The following is a 12,069-nucleotide window of genomic DNA, read 5'->3' as shown; positions in this document are numbered from 1 at the left end:
CTCCTAGACCCCTTTGCTCTACAACACTCCCCAGTGCCCTGCCATTCACTGTGTGGGTCTTGCCCATGTTAGACTTCCCAAAATGCAACACCTCACATTTTTCTGCATTAAATTCCATTAACAATTCCTCAGCCCACTTGGCCAATTGATCAAGATCTTGCTGTGTTTTTTCACAACCATCTTCACTATCTGCACAACCACCCACTTTTGTATCATCTGCAAGCTTGCTCTCATATATTTTGCTGAAACCACTCATCATTTCCTCTGAACTGGTTCACATGCTTCTTTTACCCTTATATTGCATTGTTTCAATCTGAAATAATACTCTAAACCATATTTCTAAGAACAATTGATGATTATGGATTCATAATTTACTCAGCAAAACACGACTGGTGTTGATCAAATTAACTTTATACAGTTGTGCTATTATTGGAAAACCCTTGCCTGTGTTACTTTTTTTTTTTTTTTTAATTTTCAGTGATGAGGTGTCATCCACCTTCAAGTGAGCTCCTATTTCTACTTGATTGCATGCTGCCTGACATGCTAAGTGCTTCTAACAATTTCTGCTTTTATTTCAGTTTCTCCAGCATCTCCAGTTTTTGATTCTCAATATAATTTGAGCAACCTAAGCTACATTGGAGAAAAGATTGCCATAATGCCAATAAACTATACCGAAGGAATTCTAGGAGGTAACACTTAAAAGATTGTTGTGGGAAATCAAATCTCATCACATAGAAATGCAGAATCTCACCATACCACAAATTGGCATGGATACAAGATTGACTGGCTAATTGTAAATTAAGACGCAAACGGGACTGTCATATGTAAGTTATGTAAGTAGGGAGAGATCTGGTATATGAAGTATAATTTGGGAAATTAGGAAAATAATCAACTTGACAGGAAAGAAAAAAAGTATTATTTTGAGAAGTTGCAGAGTTTTGAGAAAGAGATCCCAGTGTCTTATTGCATAATTCAATTTTAATTTTAGTTTATTATCATGTGTATTGTCACTGTCCGAGGTACAGTGAAAAGCTTTTCTTGCGTGCTAACTAGTCAGTGGAAAGACAATACATGATTAAAATCAAGCCATACACAGTGCACAGATACATGATAAGGGAATAACGTTTAGTGCAAGATAAATCCAGTAATGTGCGATCAAAGATAGTCCGAGGATCACCAATGAGGTAGATAGTAGTTCAAGACTGCTCAGTAGTTGCAGTGAAGGTGGTATGGAGGCACAGAAATAAATTAAGAAAAAGTACAGTATTATTTATCGGAATGGGGATGAATAAAGTGGTAGAGAGTTGAAGGAGTATCTGTGCAAGATGAAACATGAATGAACATTTCTGCTCGAAGGCCTTTCATCAGAGCAAAATCAGAAATATCTCCAATAGGGCAAGACAAAAATGACAATGATGCAGCTAAGATGTTACAACGAGGACTCAGCAAGCTCACCGAACAAGACCTCATCTTCTATTTGTGCATGTCGTATCCAATATCAAGTATCAAATATGGCTAACAAAGATGCAGAAGCGTTTTTGTCAGACCCCCATCAATCTCTTACCTTGATTTCAATAGCATCCTGGGATAGATCCCATCAAACCCTGGAGATTTATCTACCCTAATAAGCATCAATATTTCCAAATATTCCCCCCTCCCTGATCCTGACAAAATCAGAGTATCCCTCCTTTAACTATCCAGAGTCTGAAGAAGGGTCTCGGCCCAAAACATCACCCATTCCTTCTCTCCAGAGATGCTGCCTGTCCCAGCATTAAGTGTCTATCTGTGTAAACCAGAATCTGCAGTTCCTTCCTACACATTCCACATCTTTCTACCTGATGTATGCCGATGAGAAGTAATCATTCAATAACACAGAAATAGAGTGATAGTAATAGTATGGAAACAGGCCCTTCGGCCCAACTTGCGCACACCGGCCAACATGTCCCAGCTATACTCGTCCCACCTGCCTGCGTTTGGTCCATATCCCTCCAAATCCTATCCATGTGCCTGCCTGTTACTTAAACTTTGGGATGGTCCCAGCCTCAACTACCTCATCTGGCAGCTTGTTCCACACACCCACTACCCTTTGTGTGAAAAAGTTACCCCTCAGATTCCGAGAGATAGATGTGGGCACTACTGGGCTGTGGAGGAGAGATAGCCAGAGTTGATGAGATCGATCAGTCTGGGTGATGATGGTCTGGTGTCCATCTGTGCGGTCATGGTCAAGGGATAAGTCTGATGAGGATTCTGAGAACTGGTCTCAACATGGTAGAGAATGAGGACCCGTCCTGATTCACATCACTCCAGAGAAGGTGTTAAATAACATTTAAACCCTCAATAATAATCTTAATTAGACAATTAGTATTTCACGAAGACATATTCAGATATAAAGGTAATAAATACGATTCTAATAGTAACCGTGCTCACACCTCTCAAATTGGCTCTAAAATGTGATTTCTAAAGTTCAACGTCCTCATGGCGCTACTGCGCAGGCGTGCGCGACCCCGCCGCCTAAGGCGGGTTCACGCGGTCGTCAGCCGAAGGCGCATGCGCTCCAACTGCCGCGGGGCCAGCGCGCATTGGCATGTCCTCGGCTTCTCGTCTCTGCGCAGGTGCCGGGCAGCGAGAGACGACGGAGGGGGGAGTCGTCGGCGTCTGGGCGCTCGTTTGAGGAGAGACGGTAGTGCGCAGGCGCGGAGAGGGCGGGTTGTCGACCGATTCTGGGCGTCCGTTCGAGGAGGGGTGGTAGTGCGCAGGCGCAGAGTGGAAGGGGGTGGCGAGGTGTCGGCTGACACTAGGCGCCCTTTCGAGGAGGGGTTGTTGTGTGCGTGCGCATGCGCAGAGAGGAGAACGCGGGGTGGGGAGGGTGTCGGCTGATTCTGGGAAGGGTGGTAGTGCGCATGCGCGGAGAAGTGTCGGCTGATTCTGGGCGCCGGTTCGAGGAGGGGTAGCGGTGCGCATGCGTGGAGCGGCGCTGCTGTCACTTGGCAGAGGGGGCGGGAGGGAGGAGGACGCAACCCGGAGAGATGAAAAAAACGGTCCGATTAATGTGCGCAGCCCGCTCTGCGTAAACTCCGCACGCCAGCGTAGAGGGAGGGAGAGAGAAAAACAGTTTGAGCGAAGGTGGGGGGGGGAGGCTGCAACTGTGTTTGACAGCCGTGAAAAACCTCTGGATTCTCGTCTGAATGGTCGCTGTAAGCCCTCCGCCTCGAAGCCGATTCTCTTCAGGGTGAGTTGATGCGGGTTTGTAATGGCCGGGAGGCCGGTTTAAACAAACGCAGCGCCGGGTGGGGAGAGAAAAAACCGGCGATGGGTGGGTGGGAGGCGGGGAGGGCTTCCTCTCAGATTATGTGGCTGCTGCCGCCTTGCTGTTTGGTAATAAAATGGCGTCCGGCCGTTGGTAAAACCTTCAAATGATCCGGCTCTGTCGTTACTGATGCCTTTTTATTCTTCGACCTTTGGCTACTTTTCACACGCAGCCTCTTGGAAACCATCACAAAGTCGCCGACGTGGCCTTTCAAGAAACGGACATCCATTTTTTAAAATATGTTCATTATTTTTTCCGCTCAGAGTTTGACCCAATTCCTTTCTATGTACGAAAAATGCAGGTTGGTATTTTTTCTCTCCCCACCCACCTCACTCTATTAGTGTGGCAGACGCCCTTGTACGAGGCGTATCAAATCCATGAATTTCTACTTCATTGAAATAAAACTGTGCGTAATAGAATGGATGGGCAAGGTTGCAGGTCATGAGCAGTACTGATGAGTTTGGGTGGAGTGAGGAGGAACAAGATTTTTTTTTACCGCAGGGTGGATCTTGACTTGTGAGACGCCCAACCCGTCTGTTATCCAATTATTACCGATATATTCAGGTGTATAAATGCTGAACATTTAAGTTTTTTTTGTTTTGGGACTTTATGTTCTGAGAAACCTGATGTAATATCTCATGACCCGTTTTTTCAATGCTTTGGTTGTCATATTTTCATGGTCGATGCAGTGCCATAAGCCACATGCATCTTGCTTTCTGATGATGCAGGATTAACATCACGACATTGTTAAACCATTTTTTTCATTTATCAGCCCTGCTAGTTTTGCAGAGCTCTTGGCGAATATGCCCATTCTTGTGTTCAAATACACGATTTAATATTATTTAAAATCTGATAGTGATTTGATTTTGAATTCTGATTTTGTTCAAAATTGGAAATCAATTTTTAGATTTAATGTTTGATATTATATGCTATTTTGTAGCAAAATAACACCTGGTCAGAGCAAGTGCATGTTATTTTGGTGCTTGTAAATGCGATCATTTGTTTTGCATCATAGTGGTGAGAGACTAGCATCAGTTTTCAAACAGATATATTTCACTGTTCCTATTCTTAGTCCCATAACCAATTTAACTTTTTATTAGCATTTTGCTAACTTGACTGTCGAGAAGCCAACACGTGACTGGCCTTAAAATATAGTTAAATGGAGAATGTAATTTAAGATATAAATTATTGAGCAATTTCAGCAGTGGATAAGTAGGATATCCAGGCTCTAATTTGGACATTGATTTGGCAGATTTATTATTGATCAGAATTTATTTTAATTTATATTTTTCTACTCCAAATTCTACATTTGTAATGACAGTTGTTTCTTAATGTTAATTGTATTAGGAATTGAGTGTATCCAAATGCATTGCTTTGAAAGGAGCCTCAAAAAAGTGAGATAAAATAAGAATGCAAAATATATAATTTTGTAACCAGTTCTATATTCAGATACCGCATTTCAATCTTGTAGTTCACAAAAGATGTTTGTTTGCCTTTGAAAAGTTTCTCTGACATGATCATGGTACCCAGACATGTAAGATTTCAAATTCATTACTTTTTCCATCTCATCAAAATCTAAACAAAATATGTAGTGTAAACCATGTATCCCATAGTGATAAATATGTATTAAATCATGGTTTAATCTAGCTAAATCATCGGCAGCTGAATTTAGCACTACTGTACAAACTTCTCCACGTGGGAACTATAGTCCAACACAGTACAGGGGAAAACAGGTGATCAGAAGGGATTTGTGCTCTTAAAGTCCTTGCCTTGTTATCTGTATTTGGTCCATGGATAGTGATTATTTTGGTATTTAAAATTACAAATTGCCCAGTTTATACATGGTTTGAAGAATTTCACTTGTGTATTTTTGAAATTCTTCATTAGCAATATTTTCAGTGTTGCACGGAGTATAACTTTGTCACTAATGTTTTTCAGTAGGATCTCCTTTTGCATGTTATGTGCATATAAGTAATATCAACATTGTTATGCTTTTTCCATTTAATTCAATTTCATACCTTTGAACTTATTGCATTTGTCATTTATTCCTACGTAACAATTATTTGTTCTGTATAAACAATTGCAGATCATTTTTATGAATGGAGCATGATTTTTTTAAATACTACATCTCAATTATAATTGCAAGGTAATCACAACTCCATATTGATGGTCCCCATTGGGGATGCCTCATGAATGGCTTAAAGAAAGCATAATGTTTCTATAATATTTAAGTTGCAAGAAATTATCCATATGATGGAGAATTTTGTGATTATTTCAGTTGCATCCATCAAACATTCTGGTATATGCGAGGTCAAATTGTAATCTGATCCTAGTTTGTATGAATGCTGATGCAGCTCATGGTATTTTGTTCATGGTGAAACTTCTCAATCATTTTGTGCTGCAAAACATAAATGGGTAAAAACAAATCTCAAAAAAAAATTCACGTGGTTTATTAATTGTACCAACTCTGCTTATTGACGAGTCCAAAAGCTTGATTTGAGGGGTTTTCCATTTGTTTCCTTATTTTAAGAAATTATCCTTCATATTTTTCTTTAAGTGTGGCTATAAAGGTTGGTTTCCACAGTTCTAACTGGAAATGACTGTCAATTTTTGGCTGCTTTATTTGACCAAATTTTGATCAGAACGGAATCCAACCATTCTGCAGAAGAAACTTTTTAGTACTTTAGTTCATTTTAGAATGTCTTTTTTTTTTTGCAGGCTGTCTCCACGGTTTTTTTTCCTGCGTACTCCGGTTTCCTCCCAATTCCAAAAACATGCAGGTTTGTAGGTTAATTGGCTTCTTTAAATTGCCCCTGGTGTGTAGGAAATGAAACTGGAATAACATTGAACTACTATATAGTTGATTGTTGGTCGACGCGGACCCGATGGGCGGAAGGGCCTGTTTTCATGCTGTATCTCTAAACTAAAATATGATATGAATAATACACTGAGCTACGAAAAAGTAAAATATTAATTTGTTCGATGGTCCTTGATGTCAAGTATACACAGCCCAGTGAATTTCTTGCACCCGTTGCCATATTTTGGTGCCATTTACAAAAAAAGTCCAGTCCACCTGCTGGGTGTACTGGAGCACATACAGTTAGGTCACATATGGAGTTTTTATTACACTAAGTAATCTTCAGGTGGTTAGGATGCAGTTCTACTTAAGTTAGCTAATAAAATTCTGATTATAGTACTGTTAGCATCTCGGAAAATGCCGTTAGGTCAATGACCATTGGTTTTTCAGCTGAAATAAAGTAAATTTAATTTGGTGATATTTCTGATCAAAATTTAGTTAATTGCTTAACATTCATACTTTGAAGTTACAGTCAGCTGTTGTGGAAGAAAGTCAGAAATCTGCAGATGCTCAAATCTGAAATCAGAACAAAAGACTGGAACCACTCAGCAGATTAGGAACATTTACCACAACATAACAATAGACTTGCTGTATTTCTACTTGTTGGGTTTGAAATTTATGTTTGTACTCTTTTTATTAATTGAAACCAGCCAAATTTGTATCTTATTTGCTCAAACTATTTGCACAGAGAACTTTAATACTCAATTTTAGTGTACTACAAAAAGCGAGGGATATACGTTTTTCTGGAGGGCATACGTTAGCCCTAGTATGTCTGTAATGCATCTGTAACCCACGTACACCATTAGAAATATTTATTTTTAAAAATAGATATTTCCACAGAGGAGTATTGAGATCAGCCATGCCTTTATTTTTTCAAGCAGAATTAGTCTTTGTTCAGCTGAAACATTGTTTTTTTATTCATCATGGTTTCAATGGATTGGAAGATAGATGGTAGATGGATTTAAGATGCTGACCAGGCATGCATAAATTGAATGGCACAGTATGCTTGCAGGGCCGAAGACCCTGTTCGTGTGCCTCTGCTTTTCTAACTATACATATGACTGTGAATGGGTCATTGATTTCATGATTTAGTACAGAATAATTTATTCAGAATGGACAATTTGTTAATATACTGAATATTAATGGCAGTGAACAGTAAAATTGCCTTTGGAGAAATGGGGATATTTACTAAACATGAAGCTTACTTCGCACAGGGATAGATGAGGGCTGGAAATTCACATCTGTCTGATAATTAGTTTATGCAGCAGCAGTATATTTAAACGGTGGCAGCAGGGAACTTGACTGATTTAACAAACTGAAAGCATTGAAGTATTGTAGGGTCTATTCACAAGACCGTTTATAAAGCGTATTGTTTTTTCACGCATTTGTGCATATTCTTGTAATTTCATCCAGCCCTTCAATCGTCAAAACAAACTTTATTTCCATCTTTGTTTTCATCCCCCATTTTTAGCATGTCTTCAATTTCATGTTAGAAATATTTTGTTTTCAATCCTTCCGTGCTTTTGCTAGTTAGAACATGGGGGCAAAATTGTCTTTAAAGAGTGTTTTCCCTTTCTTATAAAATGCATAAAAACTCTTTCAATATTGGATGTTGTGACAGACATATAATCATTAACTTTGGATCCAAGGTGGTTCACAGCCTGTGGCTTAATTTCCCTGAAATGGCACATTATGGGAGAAGATTTTTGGTTCCTTGATTCTAGGATTAAAAGCTTGGCAAAAGCTCCAGTTCATGATTGTAATCAAGCAGTCCCTGGTGCAGTGGTTTTTGGTGAATTGTGTAGGAATGGATGTAGATCCTCCATGCTCCTAATGCTCGCAGTTTTTAATTGTGTATATGAAATACTTTGCCTTCGGCTCATTAGCATCCCTTTATTGCTGGTTTCTCAATTCAGATTTACGTAGGTGGGTTTTGTTATTTGAAGTCAAAATGTTTCCTAACATTCCATTTGCAATTGAAATTCAAAACATCTTTGACATTGTGACTGTTTGTTCGTCTGTAAGCTGCAATTAAGCCAATTTGGAATTATGCTAATAGTTAATATGGGTTCATTGCAGCTTAATCCGGAATTGTTAATATTATTGTAAACTTGCATTCCTAAGGTTTCACCTATAATTGATGTATTGTAATATGAATGACAACCTCATCAAATCTTTGAACTGAAAACAGGACATAATGATCCTTTGTTTTCATTTGATATGTTTTGTTTTGATCTGTTCTGAAACATAGTTGGGTGACATAAAGTTAATGTAAAACAAGCACCAGACCTCTTTAAAAAGTAAAAGAAAGGTAAACAACTCCCATCAGTTAAGGCATTTTCAGTAAGATTCCCGAACTTCATTTATTGATGGACATTAAACCGTTTTGTAATTTTCTTGGTCACTGAAGAAGGGTCTCGACCCGAAATGTCACCTATTCCTTCGCTCCATAGATGCTACCTCACCCGCTGAGTTTCTCCAGCATTTTTGTCTACCTTCTCTTGGGGGAGATGTGAGTTTGATCTGTAATCTGTAAATAGATGTGCAAACCTCTGGAATAAAGAGGATGTGACCAAATACTAGTCCATCCCACATTTTGTTTCACAGTGCAATTACAAGTAATTTTGTGTTTTACATTTGCTATTTTCAACAGCATTTTTTTGTAATGTACCAGCACACACCTGTGTGTTTTGGTGCCATATCCGAGTCAGACAAATTTTCTGTTCAGCTGCTTATTATGACCTTTTAAATCAGTTGTTTATTTGCAAGAACTCCATAAATCCTCTTTTTGCTAAATTCAAAATTCAGTCACTGGATGATTCATGTCGTTCTGAAGAAGTCTGTCCTCTTGTAATTTGTGATTTAAAAAAAATCTAACCTTTCCAAGGTACGAATGTTGCATTTATGATGGTTTACATAATGCAAGTGGAATACATTGCATCTAATGCAAAGAAACATAATATCAAACATGCATTCCAAAAGGTTCCACAAGCACTGTGACCTAAAATTACATTTCATTGGTAAATATTGTCCTGTGTATTGGGTGGCCTCCATCACAATGATGGAATCTTGTCTGGTGATTGTTTCCTCAAATTAAGAGTTTTTCCTGAAATGTTCAGCCTAATTTTTTTTCTCCAGTCTTTTCGGATGGATGCAACTTTGATTGAAGTGAGGGAGAACCAAGTCTGGTATCTAATTATGATTCATTTTTATAGATATATCCATCATTGTGCTGGGGATTTGCTCATTGGTAGTTTCATCTGTGGCTCCTTTGTACTACTGTTTCAAACTGGTCACAGAATGGCTTCAAAATGAGGAGGGTCAAAGCTTAGTTACAACAGTTTCAGGAAATATACAGTTAATGTGGGGTTAGAGTGAACAATTGAATAGAAATAAGTTAGAGTATTTGAAAATTTTGGATAGTCAGATGGGATGTAAAATTTATTATTGATAAATATTTCATGAACACATAACTGAGAAAGTACAAGAAAGGAAAGTGTTTGGAAAATGAAAATAATGTAGTAAGGTTAGAGACTGTATGTTGTAGGTTGGGACAATGACTGTTACAGTCAAAGTCATGATGCATTATAGGACATAGACTGCATTTGTGTAAAAGATCTTCTCGATGCGCTGGGACGCATCCTCAGTGATGTGACCTGGGGTCGTCTGGTGTTTTGGGTCTCACAGCATCAGACACCCTCGCCCAGGCGATCCAGCCGGGGTTGATCAAGCAGCCCAGGGCCCAATGACTTGTGTCCCAGCAGCAATCGCCCACGATCAGCCCTCTTTCTCTGCAGCTTCGCTTGCGGATTGAATGGCCCTCTTCTTTGCCAGCCCCGTAATGCCCAACTGATTGAGGACTTTGCACAATCGGCATCCTGCAAAGCCTCTACAGCCCACCTCTATGGGCTCATAGTATGTCTTCCAGCCTCTGTCCTGGCACATCTCCAGCAGTTCCTGGTACTTTGCGAGTTTACTCTCATTAGCTTCTTCAATACGCTCTTCCCAGGGCTCTGTCAGCTCCAGAATGATCAACTATTTTGTCACTTCGGAGGTGATGATCATGTCTGGCCGGAGTGATGTTGCTGTGATTTGCTGTGGAAATTTCAGCTGTTTGCCCAGATCGACGTGCAGCTGCCAGCCAGTGGATGTGTAGAGGAGGCCCATCCTTGTTTTTGGTTGTGGGCGGGGGCTTCTCTCCAGCTTTGACAAAAGTGATTGATTTCTTTGGGGCATGGTGGTGTTTGCTGTTACCGATGGCAGTGGCTATGCACTCAGCAACCACCTTGAGCACCTGGTCATGGTGCCACCGATAGCAACCTTCCCCAAGAGACTTTGGGCAGCTGCTGAGGAGATGTTCTAATGATCCTCTTCCAGAGCAAAGTGGGCAGGAAGGTGTCTCTCTCTTGCCCCAGACATGGAGGTTTGCTGGGCTTGGTAGGGCATCGTAGACAAGGAACTGGACATGCTGGAAGTCTGCCTGCATGATGTTTGACCAGGTAATCCTGCGTTGTGGTATGCTCCCCCACCTTTGGAGTATTGTGTGCAGTTCTGGGTGCAGAGGTTGTTAATAATAATGACGCCTGGATTTGAAGGTGTAGGAAAGAACTGCAGATGCTGGTTTAAATCGAAGGTGGACACAATGCTGGATTTGAACATATTAGCTTCAGGGAGAAGTTGCTCAGACCTGGATTGTTTTTTCTGGAATGCTGGAGTTTGTGGTATATAAAATTATGAGGGGCATAGATCGGATAGACAGAATCCTTTACCCAGGGTTGAAAAACTTAAATACTAGCGACATGCTTATAAGCTGTGGGGGCAGAGTTTTTAGAGGGTGCTGAGTGCCTGGAATGTGCTGCTGGGGTGGTGGTTGAGGCAGAGAAGTTAGTGGCATTCAAAACTTGAATAGGCATATCGATATTCAGGGAATTGAGGGATGTGGGTTATGTGCTGGTAGTTAAGTGATGGTCTTGTCATCATGTTCGACACAGAGAATGTAGGCTAATGAGCCCGTCTTGTGCTGTACAATGTGCTATGTAATAGTGCTGATTAACAGTAAATAGAAGTATTGTCACTGGTGATAGAGGTGAGCAAATTAGATTAAAGGTCAGAAGGGAGTAAGTGGTGAGGTAATTCTGCCATTTCATAATTCACTGAAAGGGATGACTCTGCATCCTGAACCACGTGCTATTCTATAATCCAGTAAGAATATTTGTCATTGAGTTGAGACAAAAGAGAGCAACTACATTTTTTTCATAATTGACGCGAGCTTTCGTTTTATGATGGTTTTAAATACTAGTCTGTTTTCACTTGAAAAGGGTAGCTGTAAAGCAAAAAGATCAAATTTCAATCTAAAGCAATTGGATAATAGTCACCGCAATCAGCTGTTTCATCTTGTTTGATGAGAACAATGAATAAGAATAAATGTAAAAAGTTTACAGAAGCAATCTTTTTCAGTGACAGATGGAGTAAATTGTGACAATTCCTAAAATGCACAGCATTTTATTTTGTGTCCAAGATTGTCATATAAGAAAATCATTAATTTGAGTCATGATATATAATAGGTGAGCATGTGTGGTTCTCAAGTTTGCAGTATGAAAGTATATGTACCTAATATGTATAGGTTAAAATCATACATTAATTTACAGTCCAATGAGACTAATTTATCCAGTAAACATCTGTGTTTAGACTATCGTATTATTATTGTTCTTAATAGTACATGGAATAGCTAAAAAACTAATGGAGAATTTTGGCCTTGTATTCTTGCAAATTCCTCTTTCCCAGTGCATGTGCAGCAAAGTTAAATAATATGTAAAAACAAAGAACTGCAGATGCTCGTTAGTATACAAAAGGACGCAGAGTTCTGGAATAACTCGGCAGGTCTACAATATCTCTGGAAAACATG

At 39.7% G+C, this 12,069-nt stretch overlaps 2 protein-coding genes across 2 annotated transcripts in view; one reads left to right on the top strand and one right to left on the bottom strand.

Moving 5' to 3' along the window:
* Positions 1 to 2,559, bottom strand: part of mettl16 (methyltransferase 16, N6-methyladenosin) — a 118,692-nt gene extending 116,133 nt beyond the window's left edge. The window contains exon 1 of the mRNA XM_055657571.1: positions 2,430 to 2,559. The gene's annotated coding sequence lies outside the window, so the exon portion shown is untranslated. The remainder of the gene's footprint in view (positions 1 to 2,429) is intronic.
* Positions 2,560 to 3,026: 467 nt separating this feature from the next.
* The window catches only part of LOC129710532 (lissencephaly-1 homolog), a 116,992-nt gene continuing 107,949 nt past the window's right edge, over positions 3,027 to 12,069 (top strand). The window contains exon 1 of the mRNA XM_055657569.1: positions 3,027 to 3,229. The gene's annotated coding sequence lies outside the window, so the exon portion shown is untranslated. The remainder of the gene's footprint in view (positions 3,230 to 12,069) is intronic.

The sequence above is a fragment of the Leucoraja erinacea genome, chromosome 28, assembly GCF_028641065.1.
Source record: "Leucoraja erinacea ecotype New England chromosome 28, Leri_hhj_1, whole genome shotgun sequence".
NCBI lineage: Eukaryota > Metazoa > Chordata > Chondrichthyes > Rajiformes > Rajidae > Leucoraja > Leucoraja erinaceus.
Note: the sequence above shows the minus strand (reverse complement) of the source record. Positions and strands in the feature narration are given on the sequence as shown.